The 20681-nt window shown below is 48.9% G+C and overlaps 1 long non-coding RNA gene across 2 annotated transcripts; it reads left to right on the top strand.

Annotated features, from left to right (window-relative positions):
• The first annotated feature begins 9849 nt into the window (after positions 1–9849).
• LOC107969135 (uncharacterized) lies at positions 9850–19752 on the top strand. Of its 2 annotated transcripts, none has more exons than XR_008540372.1 (3): positions 9850–9997; positions 14562–14841; positions 16400–17320. It is a non-coding gene; the product is annotated as an uncharacterized LOC107969135 (long non-coding RNA). The 2 variants fall into 2 exon arrangements; XR_008540373.2 differs by lacking the exon at positions 16400–17320 and adding an exon at positions 17327–19752 and having other exon boundaries at positions 9861–9997; positions 14562–14626.
• The last annotated feature ends 929 nt before the right edge of the window (positions 19753–20681 follow it).

Raw genomic sequence — 20681 nt, 5'->3', positions numbered from 1 at the left:
GTGTGAGCCACCTTGCCTGGCCTCAGAAGTTTATAGTCTAGAGAAGAGACCTGGCAAGCAAACAGCCCTTTCCAAACAAGCGTGAGGGGCTTTCCAAACAAGCCCTTTCCAAACAACTGGCAGATCTGCTGTGCCCACCAGGGGAATTCTGTCCTGTCTCATCTTTTTTTTTTTTTTTTTGAGACAGAATCTCACTCTGTCGCCCAGGCTGGAGTGCAGTGGTGCAATCTTGGCTCACTGCAATCTCCACCTCCCGGGTTCAAGCAATTCTCATGCCTCACCTTCCCGAGTAGCTGGGATTACAGGTGCCCACCATCATGCCCAGCTAATTTTTGTATTTTTAGTAGAGACGGGGTTTCACCATGTTGGCCAGGCTGGTCTCTAACTCCTGACCTTAGGTGATCTGCCTGCCTTGGCCTCCCAAAGTGCTGGGATTACAGGCGTGAGCCACCGCACCTGGATTGTCCCATCCACTTCTTGTTATTGGTTGCTGTGGGCGGTCCCCTCCTGTCACCCCTCCACCTGCCCTTGGCAGCTTAGAGATGATACCCCATCTACATCCCTCCTTCCCTGCCTTCCCCAGTCCCAGGCCCCTCTCCCTACAACAGACTCACCCTGACAGAGCTGTCCACTGTCCTCCTCACTTAGCAGCAATAATGGGGGGACCATGGCAGGGGGAACAGGACAGAGAAGTGAGTGAACAAACAAACGAACCCACTTTCTGTCATCCAGCAGATACCCACAACAGGTGAAGGAGAGAAAGCAGTCCCACAGACACCCCTCTCTGCTGGAAAGTCCTTCCTATCTGACTCCAGTCCCACTTGCTGGAGGAGTTCCCCTCATTTTGTTTCTGAGACAGCCTTCTTCTGTGTAACAACTATTCAGAGACTTGAAATCTGCCTCTCTGGTTTCTTCTGTCTTTGCAAATGTCACATTAAAGAGAACAAGGTAACTTGGTCTCTGCCTGCCTTGTGTTAATTCTCTAACCATGTCTGTGTCCCCAGTCCCCCTCACTCTGCCCTTTAACCACACACGCCTTCTTTCCAATTTTATTTTATTTTTTTTTTGAGACTGAGTCTCACTCTATTGCCCAGGCTGGAGTGCAGCGGCGCAATCTCGGCTCACTGCAACCTCCACCTCCCAAGTTCAAGCGATTCTCCTGCCTCAGCCTCTCGTGTAGCTGGGATTACAGGTGCCCATGACTATGCCCGGCTAATTTCTGTATTTTTAGTAGAGACAGGGTTTTATCATGTTGGCCAGGCGGGTCTCAAACTCCTGACCTCAAGTGATCCACCCGCCTCGGCCTCCCAAAGTGCTGGGATTAAAGGCGTGAGCCACCATGCCCAGCCTCTTTCCTAGTTTCAAAAGAAAACCACAGGCCCTTTGCACTTGCTATAGCCTCTGCCCAGGGTATTTCCCAACCCATCCATGGCTCCTCACTGAGCTCAGGGCTGAGCTACAAGGAAGCTTGTCCTGCTCTCCCTGTCCCTCCCCACCCCAAGATCAGGAGCTCCCACATTACACAGCTCCACAGCACCTTTATACTTCTCCTGGGTGATTAATTAATGTCTTCCTCCTGTCAGCTTTGAGAGGACAGCGATCGCAGTAGCTTTGTTCTCATAGAATCCCCGGTGCCTAGCACAGGCCTTGGCCCATAGTAGCTGCACAGATAAATATTTGTTGCTTGAATGTCTGTAGGATTCTCAATCTAGTCAACTTGTATAGGCTGTTGTCTTAGACCTGGAACCAGACCAAAGCAAGCTGGCCCAACCTTGGTTGTGTCCTAATTTGGCCATCTGACTATGAATATGCTAACAAATGACAGGCTTAGCCTCCAGCATTTCCATTCCTTCCCTGGAGCAAGCTCCCCCACCAGCAATCTTCCCAGCCCTAAGGCAGGTCTGTGTTGATGGGGCTAGAGGCCAGAGGACTGGTTGATCTGATCACTCAATTCCTTCTGCCTAACTTCAGAAGCTTCTTCCAAAATAAGAGACCTTTTTTTCTGGATTTTTTTTTTTTTAAGATGGAGTCTTGTTCTGTCGCCCAGGCTGGAGTATAGTGGCACGATCTCTGCTCACTGCAACTTTTGCCTCCTGGGCTCAAGCTATTCTCCTGCCTCAGCCTCCTAAGTAGCTGGGACTACAGGTGCATGACACCACACCTGTCTATATATATATATATTTTTTTTTCTATTTTTAGTAGAGACAGGGTTTCACCATGTTGGCCACGGCTGGTCTCGAACTCCTGACCTCAACTGATCTGCCCACCTCAGCCTTCCAAAATGCTGGGATTATAGGCATGAGCCACGGCTCCCAGTGGAGACCTTTATGTTTTTAATGGGTTGTGTAGCCCACAAAACACCCTTTGTCATTCACACTATTTTTCTGATAAGGAAAATGAGACTTAGGGAGATGAGGTGACAAGTCCAAGGTCATACAGTTAGGAAGGTGGCTAAGGCAACACTTGAAGTCTTGTGAAACCAGCTGGTTTTCTGAAGGGGATGTGCCAACCAGCAAAGATTCTCAGATTCTGGGCTTTTTGGCAGTTGTTTGATTCTTTTTTTCCATTCATTCATTCATTCATTCACTAATTTGTTTAGGAGATATAAGCTCCAGTCATTGCCTTCAAGGAGGCCAAAGTCTCAGTTTGGCATTTTGAATCTAAGGTCTGGTAATGGTCTGAAATGATTGTATGTATATATATATATATATATATATATATATATTTTAGTGGAGACGAGGTTTCGCCATGTTGGCCAGGCTTGTCTTGAACTCCTGACCTCAAGCTATAAAATATATATACTATATTTTATAAACTATATATATAAATATAAACTATAAAATATATGTTTGTTTGTTTTATTATTTTTTATTTTATTATTTTTTATTATAGTATTATATTTATATTATTTTTATATATTTATATTATTATATCTGTATTTTATTATTATGATTATTTTTGAGACGGAGTCCCACTCTATCGCCCCGGCTGCAGTGCAGTGGCACAATCTCGGCTCACTGCAACCTCTGCCTCCCGGTTTCAAGCAATTCTTCTGCCTCAGCCTCCCGAGTAGCTGGGATTACAGGCGCCTACCTGTAAAAAGTAGCCCGGCTAATTTTTGTATTTTTAGTAGAGACGGGTTTTACCACCTTGGCCAGGCTGGTCTTGAACTCCTGACCTCTTGATCCACCCGCCTAGGCCTCCCCAAGTGCTGGCATTACAGGCATGAGCCACCACGCCCAGCTGATTATATATATATTTTAGTGTTTATGTACATACGTGCATTTTTCTTGCAAACTTTCTTTTTTTCTTTTTTAATTGCTTGGCAGAGCATTGAACTTGCAAACTTTCAGAGGGTTCCATGACACCCTGTCCCCTGACCTCCCTTCATTGCAAAAAGGTTAAGAACTGCTGGTATAACGAATGCTATGCAGTGTAAACAGATGGCAGCCCATGTACTCATCAGTATCTCCTGCCTGTTTGGGTGACTGAGGCCCCAGCATGTGACCATCTCTGGCCCAAGTGATAACCTGGGTGTCCACACCTCATGACCCATCCACGGCACTGCTGACCTGTGACAGCTCCTCTCAGAAGATCGAACACACAGAAATACACACACACACACACACACACACACGCACATGCACTGACTCCAACACCCCCAGATTCACAACTGCTCCTGAATCCAGGGAGATCCTGTAACCATCTAATGGGTTCGCCTTGCCCATTGCCTAGACAGAGCCGATTCCTCAAAACAGGGAAATTGCAATAAGGAAAGAGTAATCCACACAGAGACAGTTATGCGGGAGACCGGAGTTTCATTATTACTCAAATCAGTCTCCTTGAGCATTTGGGGAGCAGAGTTTTTAAGGACAACTTTTGAGGGGGGTTGGGGGGGGGAAGCCAGTGAGCCAGGAGTGCTGATTGGTCAGGGATGAAATCATAGGCAGTCGAAGCTGTCTTCTTGCTCTTAGTCAGTTCCCCAATGGGGGCCACAAGATCAGATGAGCTCATTTATCTACCTGGGTGGTGCCAGCTGATCCATCAAGTGCAGGGTCTGCAAAGTATCTCAAGCACTGATCTTAGGAGCAGTTTAGGGAGGGTCAGAACTTTGTAGCCTCCAGCGGCATGACTCCTGAACCATAATTTCTAATCTCGTGGCTAATGTTAGTCCTACAAAGGCAATCTAGTCCCCAAGCAAGAAGGAGATCTGCTTTGGGAAAGGGCTGTTATCATCTTTGTTTTCAACTATAAACTATGAACTGAGTTTCTCCCAAAGTTAGTTCAGCCTATGCCCAGGAATGAACAAGGACAGCTTGGAGGTTAGAAGCAAGATGGAGTTGGCTGGGCGCGGTGGCTCACGCCTGTAATCCCAGCACTTTGGGAGGCCGAGGCGGGTGGATCACCTGAGGTGGGGAGTTCGAGACCAGCTTGACCAACATGGAGAAACCCCATCTCTACTAAAAATACAAAATTAGCCGAGATCGCACCATTGCACTCCAATCTGGACAAAACAAGAGCGAAACTCCATCTCAAAAAAAAAAAAAAAAAAAAAAGGAGCAAGGTAGAGTTGAGTAATTTAGATCTCTTTTACTGTTTCAGTCATAATTTTGCAAATGCCCTTTCATTCCCTTGATCTTTCTCTTTCTCTGCAGTGTTAGTGACACATAGCACTGCCCATGATGGCTATATATATATATATATATATATATATATTTTTTTTTTTTTTTTGAGTCAGAGTCTTGCTGTGTTACCCAGGCTGGAGTGCAGTGGCATGATCTCGGCTCACTGCAACCTCCCTTCTGGGTCAAGGGATTCTCTTGTCTCAGCCTTCTGAGTAGCTGGGACTACAGGTTCATCCCACCATGCCTGGCTAGTTTTTGTATTTTTAGTAGAGATTAGAGATGAGGTTTCACCATTTTGGCCAGGCTGGTTTTGAACTCCTGACCTCAAGTGATCTGCCTGCCTTGGCCTCCCAAAGTGCTCGGAATACAGGCATGAGCCACTGTGCCCAGCCCGTGATGGCTACATATTGAAGGCTTGTGTGTGTCAGATCCTATGATCCTTACACCTTCATGTCTTATTTTTTCTATTTCTTTTTTTTTTTAAATTAAAAGTGTCCGTACTAGTACTAACTTGCTCTCAAGTTTCTAAATGTTTTTTTGTTTGTTTTTCTTTTGAGACAGAGTCTCGCTCTGTCACCCAGGTTGGAGTGCAGTGGTGCGTTGGTGGCTCACTGCAACCTCTGCCTCCTGGGTTGAAGCAATTCTCCCATTTCAGCCTTTGAGTAGCTAGGACTACAGGTGAACGCCACCATGCCCAGCTAATTTTTTTGAATTTTTAGTAGAGACAGGTTTCCCCATGTTAGCCAGGCTGGTCTCCAACTCCTGGCCTCAAGTAATTCACCTGTCTTGGCCTCCCAAAGTGCTGGGATTACCTGCATGAACCACCAAGCCTGGGCTCTCGTGTCTTTTATATATATATATATATTTTTTGAGATGGAGTTTTGCTCTTGTTGCCCAGGCTGGAGTGCAATGGCACAATCTCAGCTCACTGCAATCTCCACCTCCCGGGTTCAAGCTATTCTCCCGCCTCAGCCTCTCAAGTAGCTGGTGATTACAGGCATGCACCACCATGCCTGGCTATTTTTGTATTTTTGGTGGAGACGGGGTTTCACCATGTTGGTTAGACTGGTCTTGAACTCCTGACCTCAGGTGATGTGCCCGCCTCGGCCTCAGGTGATGTGAACTCCTGACCTCAGGTGATGACCTCAGGTGATGTGCTGGGATTACAGCCCTGAGCCACAACGCCCAGCCCCCTCATGTCTTTTAATCCCCACAACAGGCCTGTGAGGTTTGGAACTTGACCCATTCACATGGCTGGGAAGAGATGGAGGTGAATAAGAGAGCATTGTGGGGGTCAGTGGGGGGTGTGAAGAAACCTGAATGTGTTTAAGATCCTTCAGGGATGGACCCGACTATTCACTGTGCCAAAATCATTCTTGTCTTCATTCTTTCATTCTACCGCTATTTCTTGTTTTTGTTTTTGTTTTGTTTTGTTTTGTTCTTGAGACAGAGTCTTGCTCTGTTGCCCAGGCTGGAGTGCAATGGCACGATCTCGGCTCACTGCAACCTCTGCCTCCCGGGTTCAAATGATTCTCCTGCCTCAGCCTCCCGAGTAGCTAGGATTACAGGCGCATGCCACCATGCCTGGCTAATTTTTTGCATTTTTAGTAGAGATGGGTTTCACCATGTTGGCCAGGCTGGTCTCAAACTTCTGACCCCAAGTGATCCGCCCGCCTTGGCCTCCCAAAGTGCTGGAATTACAGGTGTGAGCCACCGTACCTGGCAATATTTCTTGAGAATCTTCTATGTGCCAGGTATGTGTTGGGGACTGTGGTCACCAGCTTCCAAGATAGCCTGATGTTGCCCACCTCCTGATGTCTGCACCCTTGGGTAGTCCCCTGCCAGCAGGACCAGGAAGCAAAGGACCATCACTTCCAACATTAGGTTACGAGAGACTGCGGCTCCTGCCTTGGATGCTCTCTCACTCTCTTGCCCTCCCTCTTCTTTGCTTGCCCGCTCTGGGGGAAACAAGCTGCCACAGTGTAAGCAGCCCTATAGAGAGACCCACATGGGAAGGAGCCAAAGCCCCTGCCAATAGCCAGTGAGGAACTTGGGTCTGCCAAGCACCACATGGGTGACCCTGGACACAGCCTGGTCAGGCTCCAGCCCTGGTCAGGTCAATGTGTGAGCCTGGACACAGCCAGGTCAACCCTCCAGCCCTGGTCAGGCCTTGAGATGACTGCAACCTCATGAGGACCCTGCTTGCAGAAACTGGGAGACAATAAATGCTTAGTGTTGTAGGCTGCTAAGTTATGAGGGTAATTCGTTACACAGAAATAGAAAACTAGCCAGGTGTGGTCGCTCATGCCTGTGAGTTCCCAAATCCCAGCACTTTGAGAGACTGAGGCTAGAGGATCACTTAAGCCCAGGAGCTTGAGACCAGGTTGGGCAACATAGTGAGACCCTCCATCTCTGTAAAAAAATTTTTTTTAAATTAGGAGGGCAGGCCGGACACAGTGGCTCACGCCTGTAACCCCAGCACTTTGGGAGGCCGAGGCGAGTGGATCACCTGAGGGCAGGAGGTTGAGACCAGCCGGGCCAACATGGTGAAACCTCGTCTTTACTGAAAATACAAAATTTAGCTGGGTGTGGTGGCAGGCTACCCAGGAGGCTGAGGCAGGAGAATCACTTGAACCCAGGAGGTGGAACTCACGCCACTGCACTCCAGCCTGGGCGACAAGAGCAAAACTCTGTCTCAAAAAAAAAAAAAAGAAAAGAAAAAGAAAAAAAAACTAAATCAAGGATATATCAGTAAACAAAATTGACAGGGCTCTTACATTCTATGGAGGACGCAGACAGTAAACACAAGAATTAGGTTTAAAAAAAAAAACCTGGCCGGGTGCGGTGGCTCACGCCTGTAATCCCAGCACTTTGGGAGGCCGAGGTGGGCAGATCACCTGAGGTCAGGAGTTTGAGACCAACCTGACCCAACGTGGAGAAACCCCATCTCTACTAAAAATACAAAATTAGCCAGGCATGGTGGTGCATGCCTGTAAACCAGGAAACTGAGGCAGGAGAATCACTTGAACCCGGGAGGCAGAGGTTGCGGTGAGCCAAGATTACGCCATTGCACTCCAGCCTGGGCAACAAGAGCAAAACTCCATCTCAAAAAATCAAAATAAAACCCTTGACCAGGCACAGTGGCTCATGCCTGTAATCCCAACACTTTGGGAGGCTGAGGCAGGAAGATCAGGTCAGGAGTTTAAGACCAGCCTGGCCAACATGGTAAAATCCAATCTCTACTAAAAATACGAAAATTAGCATACAAAAATTAGCTGGGCGTTGTGGCAGGCATCTGTAATCCCAGCTACTTAGGAGGCTGAGGTAGGAGAATTGCTTCAACCTGGGAGGCGGAGGTTGCAGTGAGCCGAGATCACGCCACTTCACTCCAGCCTGGGCGACACAGCAAGACTCCATCTTGGAAAAAAACAAAAAACAAAAAACCCCACAAAAATCCCAGTGTATTAGAGAGCAGTAAGTGCTTTGGAGAAAATTAAAGCAGGGAAATGGGGTAGACATGAGAGAGGCTTTATTTATTGATTGATTGTTTTTTTTGAGACAGGGTCTTATACCTTGTCACCCAGGCTGAAGTGCAGTGGCTGAATCTTGGCTCACTGCACCCTCCACCTCCCAGGCTTAAGCCATCCTCTCCTGCCTCAGCTCCCCAAATATCTGGGACTGCAGGCACATGCCACCATGCGGAGCGAATTTTTTATTTATTTTTATCTTTATTTTTTGAGATGGAATCTTACTCAGTTGCCCAGGCTGGAGTGCAGTGGTGCAATCTTGGCTCACTGCAACCTCTGCCTCCCAGGTTCAAGTGATTCTCCTGCCTCAGCCTCCTGAGTAGCTGGCACCACAGGAATTGCAATTTGCATGCAGGAATACTGACATTTCAGAGGTCTTCCAATAGTTATTGGGATAACCGGTAAACAATCTAACTCCAGCTTAGTGGCTGTAGTTGTAGGTTGTTATTTCTGGTTTCCCTCTTTGGAGCAAGCAAAATACAAAGTGTGTCTCCATAGCACAGCAGAAAATGCCAAAATAAGGACTTGACCTGTCCATTTGGCTTGTCTTTCCTCCTGGTAACAGACTTGTTGCTCATAAGTGACCCACGGCCTGAGGACACCCTCCTCCTATGCCCTTCTCCCCCTCAACCCAAGGATGCCTGCTTTGTCCTAGAGTGCATCCTCAGAGCCTGCTGGGGCTCCCCGCCAGCAGACCCATGGCCATAGCTACCATATTGACCAGATCAAGATGGACAGACAGTGCAGCAAGCCTGAAGTTATACTTAGAGGATGAAGGGACATCTGGGCTTTCCTAGAAAATGGAAGGCATGGCCGGGCGTGGTGGCTCACGCCTGTAATCCCAGCACTTTGGGAGGCTGAGGTGGTGGATCACTTGAGGTCAGGAGTTCAAGACCAGCCTGACCAATATGGTGAAATCCTGTCTCTACTAAAAATACAAAAATTAGCCAGGCGTGGTGGTGCATGCCTGTAATCCCAGCCCCTAGGGAGGCTGAGGCAGGAGAATTGCATGAACCCAGGAGATGGAGGTTGCAGTGAGCCAAGATCACACCACTGCACTCCAACCTGGGTGACAAAGCAAGACTCCATCTCAAAAAAAAGAAAAAAAAAGAAAATGGAAGGCATGGCCGGGTTCTGTGGCTCACACCTGTAAGCCCAGCACTTTGGGAGGCCGAGGCGGGCAGATCACTTGGGGTCAAGACCAGCCTGGCTAACATGGCGAGACCCCGTCTCTACTAAAAATACAAAAATTAGCGGGGCGGGGTGGCGCATGTCTGTAGTCCCAGCTACTCGGGAGGCTGAGTCAGGAGAGTCACTTGAACCCAGGAGGCAGAGGTTGCAGTGAGCCGAGATTGTGTCACTATACTCCAGCCTGAGTGACAGAGGGAGACTCTGCCTCAAAAAACAAACAAACAAAAAAGAAAATGGAAGGCACAAAGTAGTCAAATACCCCTCAAGACACCCACACATCCTGGAGGGCCAGAGGAGTCATTCATGTATTCATTTGCACATTCTTCCAACAAATATATTTGGAAAACCTACTGTGTGCCAGGACCAGGCTAGCGACTGAAAAATAACAATAAGAGGAAGCTTCGGCCCTGGGAGCACTTATAGCTGGCAGCAAGTAGACCAGTGCACAGGCAAGGGCGTGGTGCTTCTGGTGAACTCAGGAGGGACACCCATCCCAGTCCAAAGGGAGGACCAGGGAGGGAGTGTCTGTGATGTCACAGGAGGGTTCCATGAGCAATAACTTATAAGCTGAGACCTGCAGGATGAACAGGAGTTAGGTGAAGAGGAGAACAATGTCCAGGCAGGGGCCGGGGAAGCTCGTGCCAAGGCACTGAGGTGAGAGAAGTGGTAGAAAAGGCAGAGCTTGGAGGGTCTTTTGAGCTTCATCCGTAAGGGCTGTGGGGAAACACTGAAGGTTTGGAGTCAGTCACAATCTCATTTGCATTTTATTTTATTTTGATTTTTATTTTTTTGAGTCGGAGTCTCCCTCTGTCACCCAAGCTGGAGTGCAGTAGTAGCAGGATCTCAGCTCACTGCAGCCTCCGCCTCCTGGGTTCAAGCGATCCTCCTGCCTCGGCCTCCCAAGTAGCTGAGATTACAGGTGCCTGCCACCATGCCAGGCTAATTTGTTTGTATTTTTAGTAGAGATGGGATTTCACCACGTTGCCCAGGCTGCTCTTGAACTCCTGACCTCAAGTGATCCACCCACCTCGGCCTCCCACAGTGCTAGGATTACAGGTGTGAGCCACCGCACCTGGCCTATGTTTTATTTTATTTTATTTTGGAGACAGGGTCTGGCTCTGTTGCCCAAGTTGGAGTGCGGTGGCACGCTCTCAGCTCACTGCAGCCTTGACCTCCCTGGCTCAAGCAGTCTTCTCACCTCAGCCTCCCAAGTAGCTAGGTCTAATTGGTCACCATACCCAGCTAATTTTTAATTTTTGTTTTTTTTTTGTAGAGATGGAGTCTTGCTATGTTGCCCAGGCTGGTCTTGAACTCCTGGTCCCAAGAGATGCTCTCCCCTCAGCCTCCCCAGGCACATTTGCATTTTAGAACATTGGCATATTTGCATTTTAGAAACATCGGCACATTTGCATTTTAGAAACATCACTTTTGTTGCTATTATTGATACCCTCAACACACAGACACACACACACATTTTGTGGCCCGTGGCTGAACATGCATGGCTGAGGCAGGGGCCTTTAGGGAGACCACAGCCCCAGCTGACCCAGTCCCCAGGGTGTTGGGGGAATAATGACAGCCTATCCTCTTCTCTGCACCCCACCCCATCCAGCAGACTTCAGGGTCAGGTTCTGAGGGCTGCTATATTGGGCTTTGGTGGGTGAGGGCTTTATCCCACCTCTGTCTGCATTGGGTCAGCTTCTCCCTGGGATGGAGGGATTCGTTGTATCTTCAGGGTGGCAGGGCCTCCTCCCCAGAGCCACAGTGCCCAAGATAACAGGGCAGCCCGGGAGCTGTTTATGAAAAGGCGGGCAAGGAGGGGTGGGCAGGGCCCTGGGGAACAGGGACTGCTGTCACAGATAGCAATTGGGGCGGAGAAGGCTGTCTAAATTACAGCTCCCAGAATAGAGGGGCCCAGAGGGAGTGGTGGGGCGTCCTACCAAAGAAGCCCTGGCAGCCTGCCAGGCATGTCCGGGCTCCAGGCCCTGCCGCAGGCAGAGGCAGGATGACCACATGCCGGGTGCGGCCCCAGGAGATGCCATTCATCTGCCAGGGCCACCGGGCAGCTTCAAGGTGGGGCCAGGCAGTGGCAGGGAGTTTCTTGGGGGCTGGGAGAGAACCAGCCTAGTGTGACCTTCAAGAAAGGTTGAGGGTGGTGAGGGGAGGGAAGGGCTAGGATGAGGGTTGGCTGACATCTTGCCTGCCCCCAGAGGAGACTCTCCATTACACGCCTCTGTGGATATTTCACAGAAGTGTGAAATGCTCTGAAAATAACAAGAATGACAGGCATACAAAATAACAAGAATGACAAGCAGCCGTGTGTCAGGCAGCACTCTCAACAATAACATACATCACTTCAGTTCACCGTCCCAGCTCCCACGACTTAGTTATTATCATCCCCATTTTATAGATGTAGAAACCGAGGCACCAAGAGGTCAAGTACTTGCCAAGGAGAATTGGTGAGTGGTAGACCTAGGACTTGAACCTGGGTGTGTCTGACTCTAGAGCCTAGACTCAGTCAGGGAATCTATTCAGAGCCCTTCTCCTCCCTGGGGCTCAGTTTTCTCATCTCTTACATGGGATCATAGTCTGTTGCTCTGTACCAGCCTCCCAAGAGCTGTGTCGGAATCACATGGGGACAGGTGTGATGTGCTGGGGAGAGCTTCAAGCCTGAAGGCCTGCCTGAACTATGTGACTTATCCACTCTAAGCCTGTTTCCTCGCTGGCAAAATGGAGATAATTGGTCAGGTGTGGTGGCTCATGCCTGTCATCCCAGCACTTTGGGAGGCCGAGGCAGGAGAATTGCTTGAGCCCAGGAGTTGGAGACCAGCCTGGGCAACGTGGCGAGACCCCATCTCTACCAAAAATTTAAAAAATTAGCCAGGTGTGGTGGTGCGCACCTGTAGTCCCAGGAGGCTGAGGCAGGAGGATCTCTTGAGGTCTAGGCTGCAATGAGCGAAGGTTGCACCACTGCACTCCGGCCCAGGCAACAGAGCAAGACCCTGTCTCTAAAATAAACAAAAAGCTCCAGCCTGGGCAACAGAGCAAGACCCTGTCTCTAAAAAAAAAAAAACAAAAAAAACCAAAAAAAAAAACGGGGGAGGGGGTATAATGATAGATACCTCATAGGTTCCTCTGATAATCTGATGAGATGATCAGCTGGGTTTGGTGACTCACGCCTGTAATCCCAGCACTTTGGGAGGCTGAGGTGGGTGGATCACTTGAGGTCAGGAGTTCCAGACCAGCCTGACCAACATGGTAAAATCTCATCTCTACTAAAAATACAAAAATCAGCAGGGTGTGGTGGTCACGCCTTTAATCCCAGCTACTTGGGAGGCTGAGGCAGGAGAATTGCTTGAAACTGGGGAGGTGGAGGTTGCAGTGAGCCAAGATTGTGCCACTGCATTCCAGCCTGAGCGACAGAGACTCAAAAAAAAAAAAAAAAAAAAATCTGATGAGATTTTATATGTGTGAAAGTATTCCTGTATTTGAAGGTAGTTTTATAAATCAGAAAGTGTAACATTTCAAGTTATGAGGAAACTGAATATTTATAAAGGCAATGATTTCCAGTTCACAAGGGAAACTCACCTGTGTCTCCAAGGAGCATCCCTCTTTCTAATGAAGAATTACCCCCTTTATTGTTTATTCTTGGGAGAGATTCAGTTTTTCTATAAGGAATGGCTTAAAGCAAGGCACGCCTACATTCATTTTCTGTGAGGATTTGCCGCTTTGAAACTGTCTTTTTTCACCTGCTTGTAGCTAAAATGCTGATTTTCTTTCTTTCTTTCTTTCTTTTTTTTGAGACGGAGTCTTGCTCTGTCGCCCAGGCTGGAGTGCAGTGGCACCATCTCGGCTCACTGCCAGCTCCGCCTCCCGGGTTCACGCCATTCTCCTGCCTCAGCCTCCCGAGTAGCTGGGACTACAGGCACCCGCCACCAGGCCTGGCTAATTTTTTGTATTTTTAGTAGAGATGGAGTTTCACCGTGTTAGCCAGGATGGTCTCGATCTCCTGACCTTGTGATCCGCCCACCTCGGCCTCCCAAAGTGCTGGGATTACAGGCATGAGCCACCGTGCCTGGCTAAAATGCTGATTTTCAGCTGAGGCTAGGGAAGTCCCACCTCTCCCTGAGTTCCCAGCCCCATCTGTTTCCTGGACTGTAGGGTTCCAAAGAGAGACAAGTTCAGTCCAGATGACCCTTATCCCCAGGCTGCAAGCTGGCTTTCCCAGCCTCCTTCCCTACCAGATGTATTATTTATTTATTTGTTTGTTTGTTTGTTTGTTTGAGACAGAGCCTGGCTCTGTCGCCCAGGCTGGAGTGTTGTGGCGCAATCTCGGCTCACTGCAAACTTCGCCTCCCAGGTTCAAGAGATTCTCCTGCCTCAGCCTCCTGAGTAGCTGGGATTACAGGCATGCACCACCAGGCCTGGCTAATTTTTGTATTTTTAATAGAGACAGAGTTTCAGCATGTTGGCCAGGCTGGTCTCAAACTCCTGACCTCAGGTGATCCACCCGCCTTGACCTCCCAAAGTGCTGGGATTATAGGCTTGAGCCACCGCGCCTGCTCCAGATGTATTACTTAATGTCCTGCAACATCCTCTAATCTGCCTCCGGGGGAAGTGCTGCAATGAACCTCAGAGGCTCTTGCTGACTCATCTGGGGTACCAAGGACAGATAAAGGACATGGAGTCCAGGCCCAGGAGGGGACACCAGGCCAGCAGTTTCACTGATGCTCCTGTCATGACGATGACTGCCTCCCTCCTCCCCTTGGTCCCTGACTCAGTGTCTGCAGTGACCAGGCACCAGGCAGGGAGCAAGGAACCAAGGCTTTCACCTGCTCCCACCAACTCCTATGGTGCTCCCTTTCCAAGGCTAGGTCTCCTCTCCACCCGGTTCTTTATCACATACCATGAGAAGCTGTCACCTTGGCAACTGTCACCTTCTGGTGAGATTTACAATTGCACTGCTACAACTGCTTGTGGCATGGTAAAGTTGCACCAGGACCTCTGCTGTCCATGAGATCAAAGTTCCAGGCCAAGGTGAGCACCCGCCTCCATCCTAGAGAGGATTCTGTGAGAATCATTGAGAGGGAGTTACTCTCTCCAGGCAATCACGGGGGTGAGAAAGAAAAAAAAAAAAAAAGGAGAGGGAGTTACTCATGTACTGACTTATTCAATGAATGCTTATGTTGTAATACCTACTATGTGTCTGGTGCTGTTCTAGGCACCAGGGGCACGAACAGTGTTGCCCGCATGGAACTCACACTTAATGGGAGCGGCAGCCAACAGGTAAATATATAGAATGCCATATGATGATAGATGCTATGAAGAACATAAAGAAGGGAAAGCGTGTTGAGAGCGGAAAGGGTGCTGTTTAACAAAGGGCAGTTGGAGAATGCCTCCCTGATCAGGTGTTGAGCCCAGTGAAGGAAAGAAATGAGGGATCCAGCCATACAAATGCCTGGGGGAAGAGCCTTCCAGCAGAGAGAGCAGCAAGTACTCAGGTGAGAGTGATCTTGGTGTGTTCAAACAGCAGTTAGGAGGCCAGCGTGAGGCTGCAGTGGCGTGAGCCAGGTGGAGCCACTGAAAGGATAGAGTTGTGATTTATGGTGAAGCGGGTTTGAAGGATGGAAGTCTGCTGTTAAAATCTTCCTTAACTTTGGCCGGACGCGGTGGCTCATGCCTGTAATCCCAGGACTTTGGGAGGCCGAGGTGGCTGGATCACCTGAGGTCAGGAGTTCGTGACCAGCCTGGTCAGCGTGGTGAAAGCCCGTCTCTACCAAAAATACAAAAATTAGCCAGATGTGGTGGCATGCTTGTAATCCCAGCTACTCAGGAGGCTGAGGCAGGAGAATCACTTGAGCCCGGGAGGTGGAGTTTACAGTGAGCTGAGATCGCGCCATTGCACTCCAGCCTGGGCAACAAGAGTGAAACTCAGTCTCAAAAAAACAAAACAAAACAAAGAAAAACCTTTCTCAAGTCCAACCCAAGTCCCTCAAACCAGTTAAGCTAGGATTAGAGTTCAGGGCCCGACTGGGCGTGGTGGCTCATGCCTGTAATCCTAGCACTTTGGGAGGCCAAGGCAGGTGAATTACTTGAGCCCAAGAGTTCAAGACCAGCCTGGGGAATACAGCAATACCCCATTTCTACAAAAAAATACAAAAATTAGTCAGGCGTGGTGGCATGCACCTGTAATCCCAGCTACTCAGGAGGCTAAGGTAGAAAGATCACTTGAGTCCATCCATTTGAGGTTGCAGTGAGCTGTGATCCTGTCACTACGCAACAGAGTAAGACCCTGTCTTAAAAAAAAAAAAAGTTCAGGGCTTCAGGGCCCAATCTGCTGCTTCTTCAGCTCTGACTGCATCTCAAAGTGGCCAGGCTTCCCCTGGAAGGCAGTGTTGTCTGCAATTTCTTTCTGCCCAGCTCTGGCCTTCCCCCTAAACGGATCTCCCACTTCCTCACATCCCTGGAGACACCTGCCTGCCCATCTGCCCACTTGCCTGTGCCCCTCACTTGGCAGTCAGCACACCCCTGCTTAATGTTGCTATCACTTCACTTCCTATTTATTTATTTATTTATTTTTGAGATGGAGTTTTGCTCTTCTTGCCCAGGCTGGAGTGCAATGGCGCCATCTCAGCTCACTGCAGCCTCGACCGCCTGGGCTCCAGCAGTCTTCCCATCTCAGCCTTCCAAGTAGCTGGAACCACGGGCATGCACTACCATGCCAGGCTAATTCTTTTACTTTTTTCAGAGATGGGGTCTCACTAGGTTGCCAGAGCTGGTCTCAAACTTCTGGGCTCAAGAGATCCTCCTGCCTTGGCCTCTCAAAGTGCTGGGATTACAGGTGTGAGCCACCGCGCCTGGCCATTATCACTTCTTTTTATATCTTCTCTCTCCAGCTAAACTGAGAGTAACTGGCGAGTGAGGACTAGTTTTAGATTTCTTGGAGTTTATAGTGCTGGGCACATTAGAAGTCTTGATAAATACACTTAAAGTGGTCAGGAATGTAAATGTTCAAACGAGGCCAACTGTTTTTTTTTTTTGTTTTTTTTTTTGAGACAGAGTCTTGCTGTGTCACCCAGGCCGGAGTGCACTAGGATGATCTCAGCTCACTGCAACCTCCATCTCCCAGGTTCAAGTGATTCTCCTGCCTCAGCCTCCCGAGTAGCTGGGATTACAGGCCTATGCCACTATGCTAATTTTTTTTGTGTGTGTGTATTATTAGTAGAGACAGGGTTTCACCATGTTAGCCAGGCCGGTCTTGAACTCCTGACCTCAAGTGATCTGCCCACCTCGGCCTCCCAAAGTGCTGGGATTACAGGTGTGAGCCACCGCTCCTGGCTGAGGCCACCTCTTTTCTTGGGGACACTTGGGCTCCAGCTTTCTCCATTCATCAGCTTAGCATGAGCTTGAGGAATGCAGAGGGGGGCTGACAGAGAGGAGCAGGCACCGGGGACAATGGAGACATCCATGGTTCCTAGCAATGGATTTGAGGTGGGATTTCCAATTCCTCTTCTCCCACCTTGGATTTGACCATCTGAATACCAAATTCCTGTCACTTCTAGGATGTCACCTAAGATGAGACTGTGGTCTTTCCACTCTTGGGTCCCAAGGAGGTGCCACAGGGCCTACAATAAGGCAAGGAAGGCTCAGTGAGGTCCCTGTTCACCCCACCCCCACTTCAACACGAGGAGTTCTGCTTTTATTTTGCCTGTGTGTGTGTGTGTGTGTGCGTGTGTGTGTGTGTGTGCGTGTGTGTGTTTCTAGGTATTATTTTATTTGGAGAAAGGATTTGCTCCTAAGGACACACATGCACACGCACGCACACACACACGCACGCACACACAGACGCACACACACGCGCACACACACGCACATGTACACACAGGGTCTGCAAAACACTAGTGTGGCAGAAAGTGTTGAAAACTAGTTCTAGACCTGGCATGAATTTGACCAGGTTCAGCCTTAGTCTCCTCTCTTACAAATAAGGTCATCTGGGCCAGGCGCGGTGGCTCAAGCCTGTAATCCCAGCACTTTGAGAGGCCAAGGTGGGCGGATCACGAGATCAGGACCTCAAGACCAGCCTGACCAACATGGTAAAACCCCGTCTCTACTAAAAATACAAAAATTAGCCAGGCGTGGTGGCACGTGCCTATAATCCCAGCTACTCTGGAGGGTGAGGCAGGAGAATCGCTGGAACCTGGGAGGCAGAGGTTGCGGCGAGCCGAGATCATGCGAGGAAATAAGGCCATCTGGAAATATCCTTCCCATCACAGGATGATAGCCAGCAAATTCTTCAAAGCAGTGTTCTCCAACTTGAATGTCTGTGATGTGGGCGATTCTGACTGAGGGGGTCTGTAGACCACATCTTGATAAACAATGCTTTTTAAACAATTCCTAGAAGAGAATATTTGATTTCTGGAAGGATAGAGAAGAAACTAATAAGAGTGTTTACCTCTGAGGAGGAGAATTGGGAAGCTGAGAGCAGAGGACGGAGGAAGACTTACTTTTCACTGTGTTCTTTTTTGTACCTTTTGAGTTTTGTACGACATACTGAATCTTTGACCTATTTGCAATTATAAATAAAGGCACATTTATTTGGCCGGGCGCGGTGGCTCATGCCTGTAATCCCAGCACTTTGGGAGGACGAGGTGGGTGGATCACCTGAGGTCAGGAGTTAGTGACCAGCCTGGCCAACATGGTGAAACCTCGCTCTACTAAAACACAAAAATTAGCCAGATGTGGTGGCAGGCACCTGTAATCCCAGCTACTCAGGAGGCTGAGGCAGGAGAATCGCTTGAACCCGGGAGGCAGAGGTTGCAGTGAGCTGAGATCGCACCACTGCACTCCAGCCTGGGCAACAGAGTGAGACTCTGTCTCAAAAAAAAAAAAAAAAAAGAAAAAGAAAGAAAAAGAAAATAATTAGCCAGGCATGGTGGCAGGCGCCTATAATCCCAGATACTCAGGAGGCTGAGGCAGAAGAACTGTTTGAACCTGGGAGGCGGAGGTTGCGGTGAGCCAAGATCACACCACTGCATTCCAGCCTGAGCAACAGAGCAAGACTGTCTCAAAAAAAAAAAAAAAGTACATTTACTTGAAAAAAAAAAATAACTAAAAACATATGGCACATTATTCAAATCCAAGGTGTAAAAAAACACCACAGGGCATGGTGGCTCACGCCTGTAATCCTCGCACTTTGGGAGGCTGAGGCGGGTGGATCACCTGAGGTCTGGAGTTTGAGACCAGCCTGGCCAACATGGTGAAACCCCATCTCTACTAAAAATACAAAAAAATTACCCAGGCATGGTGGCAGGCACCTGTAATCCCAGCTACTCGGGAGGCTGAGGCAGGAGAATCATTTGAACCTGGGAGGCAGACGTTGCAGTGAGCCGAGATCACACCATTGCCCTCCAGCCTGGGCAACAAGAGTGAAACTCCATCTCAAAAAAAACAAAAACAAAAACAAAAACCCACAAAAAACAAAAAACAACAACAACAAAAAAACAAACACCACAAACATGACCACCTGCCGTGACCTCCCTGGACTGATTGACCCACAGGAAAGCCAGCAAGCTTGTTCCTGAGGCGTTTGGGAATTTCATGCACTGCTGCCCAGCTCTGGTCACACAGGGTCACCCAGAGACTCAAGGAAAAAGGGGAGGCGTCACCCAATCAGTCTCTCCCTCAGGTGTGGCATCCAAGCTGGCTAAAGGGTGGCAGGTCCCAAACTGTCCATGTTTCTCTTACGGGAGCTGCCGAAGATGGCAGAGATGTTAAAACAAAACACAAACAAACAAACCCAATACACCCAGGAGGCCACCTGAGCTCCCACAATGCTGGCTGTATACCTTATAAAAACTGCCTGGATATGTTGTGCTACCTGTGTATTCGTCTGTGCCCTACCCCCACAGTGTCAATTCCACCAAGGCAGGGACCGTGTCTTGTTCATCTTTGTGCATCCAGTGCCTAAGCCCAGCCCTGTTTATGAACTGGAGGCAAACACCTTTGGAAGGAAGGCTACTCCCAGCCCCTCGCCAGGCATCTGTGTTACTGTGGCTTCTGCTCCACCAACGACTAGCAGTTCGCAGCTTCTAAACGGCGTTCCCTCTGTTGCAGCTGAGCTTCCTGCAATCCTGTAAAACAGGCTCTATTGCTATTATCACCATCTTCATTGAACCAATGAAGAAAGCAGTCTTGTGTCTACCATCTTACCATCTTGTATTTTGTGGTGTGCCGTTGGCCACTTCACTTTTTTCCTTTGGTTTTGCACCTGTAAAATGGGTGCCGTTATTTCTGACATACCCATGAGCCAGAGGACATGTCAGAATCAAGGGGTCAAAGTGGCTATGAGGCCAGAAGCTGTAAAGAAGGAGCAGAGATCAAATTCAAACCTAGCATCTTTCCTTTTTTTTTTTTTTTTTTTTGAGATGGAATCTTGCTCTGTCACCCAGGCTGGAGTGCAGTGGCACAATCTTGGCTCACTGCAACTTCTGCTTCCCGGGTTCAAGTGATTCTCCTGCCTCAGCCTCCTGAGTAGCTGGGATTACAGGCGTGTGCCACCACACCCAGCTGATTTTTGTATTTTTAGTAGAGATGGGGTTTCACCATGTTGGCCAGGCTGGTCTCAAACTCCTGACCTCAGGTGATCCACCCACCTCGGCCTCCCAAAGTGCTGGGATTACAGGCATGAGCCACCACGCCTGGCCTTTTTTTTTTTTTTTTTGAGTCAGGGTCTCACTCTTGTCACCCAGGCTGAGTGCAATGGCATGATCACAACTCACTGCAGCCTCGATCTCACAGGCTCAAGCGATTCTCCCACCTTAGCCTCCCCAGTAGCTGGTACCACAGGCAGGCACCACCACGCCCAGCTAATTTTTTATTTTTATTTCTTAGAGACAGGTCTCACTATGTTGCCCAGGCTGGTCTCAAATTCCTGGATTCAAACAATGTTCTTGCCTTGGCTTCTCAAAGTACCAGGATTATAGGCATGAGCCACTGTGCCAGGCCCAAACCTAGCTTCTGAGTGGAAAAATTTCTGCTGCCCCACCAGCTTCAGGAAGTGGGAGTCAACTCTAGTCACTGTGGTGATGCAGAGATAATACGGCTGATAAACCCCTTATTTTTCTCTCCTTGTTTTTGGTCATCATTAGGAATTTGTTGACAGAGAGGGGACAGGCAAAGATACCATTATACTTATTATTATTATTATCTTGAGACAGAGTCTCATTCTGTCGCCCAGGCTGGAGTGCAGTGGTGTGATCTCATCTCACTGCAACCTCCGCCCTCCGGGTTCAAGCAATTCTCCTGCCTCAGCCTCCTGAGTAGCTGGGACTGTAGAGGCACA

This window comes from Pan troglodytes, chromosome 19 (genome assembly GCF_028858775.2).
Source record: "Pan troglodytes isolate AG18354 chromosome 19, NHGRI_mPanTro3-v2.0_pri, whole genome shotgun sequence".
NCBI lineage: Eukaryota > Metazoa > Chordata > Mammalia > Primates > Hominidae > Pan > Pan troglodytes.
This window is presented reverse-complemented; position numbering and strand designations above follow the sequence as displayed.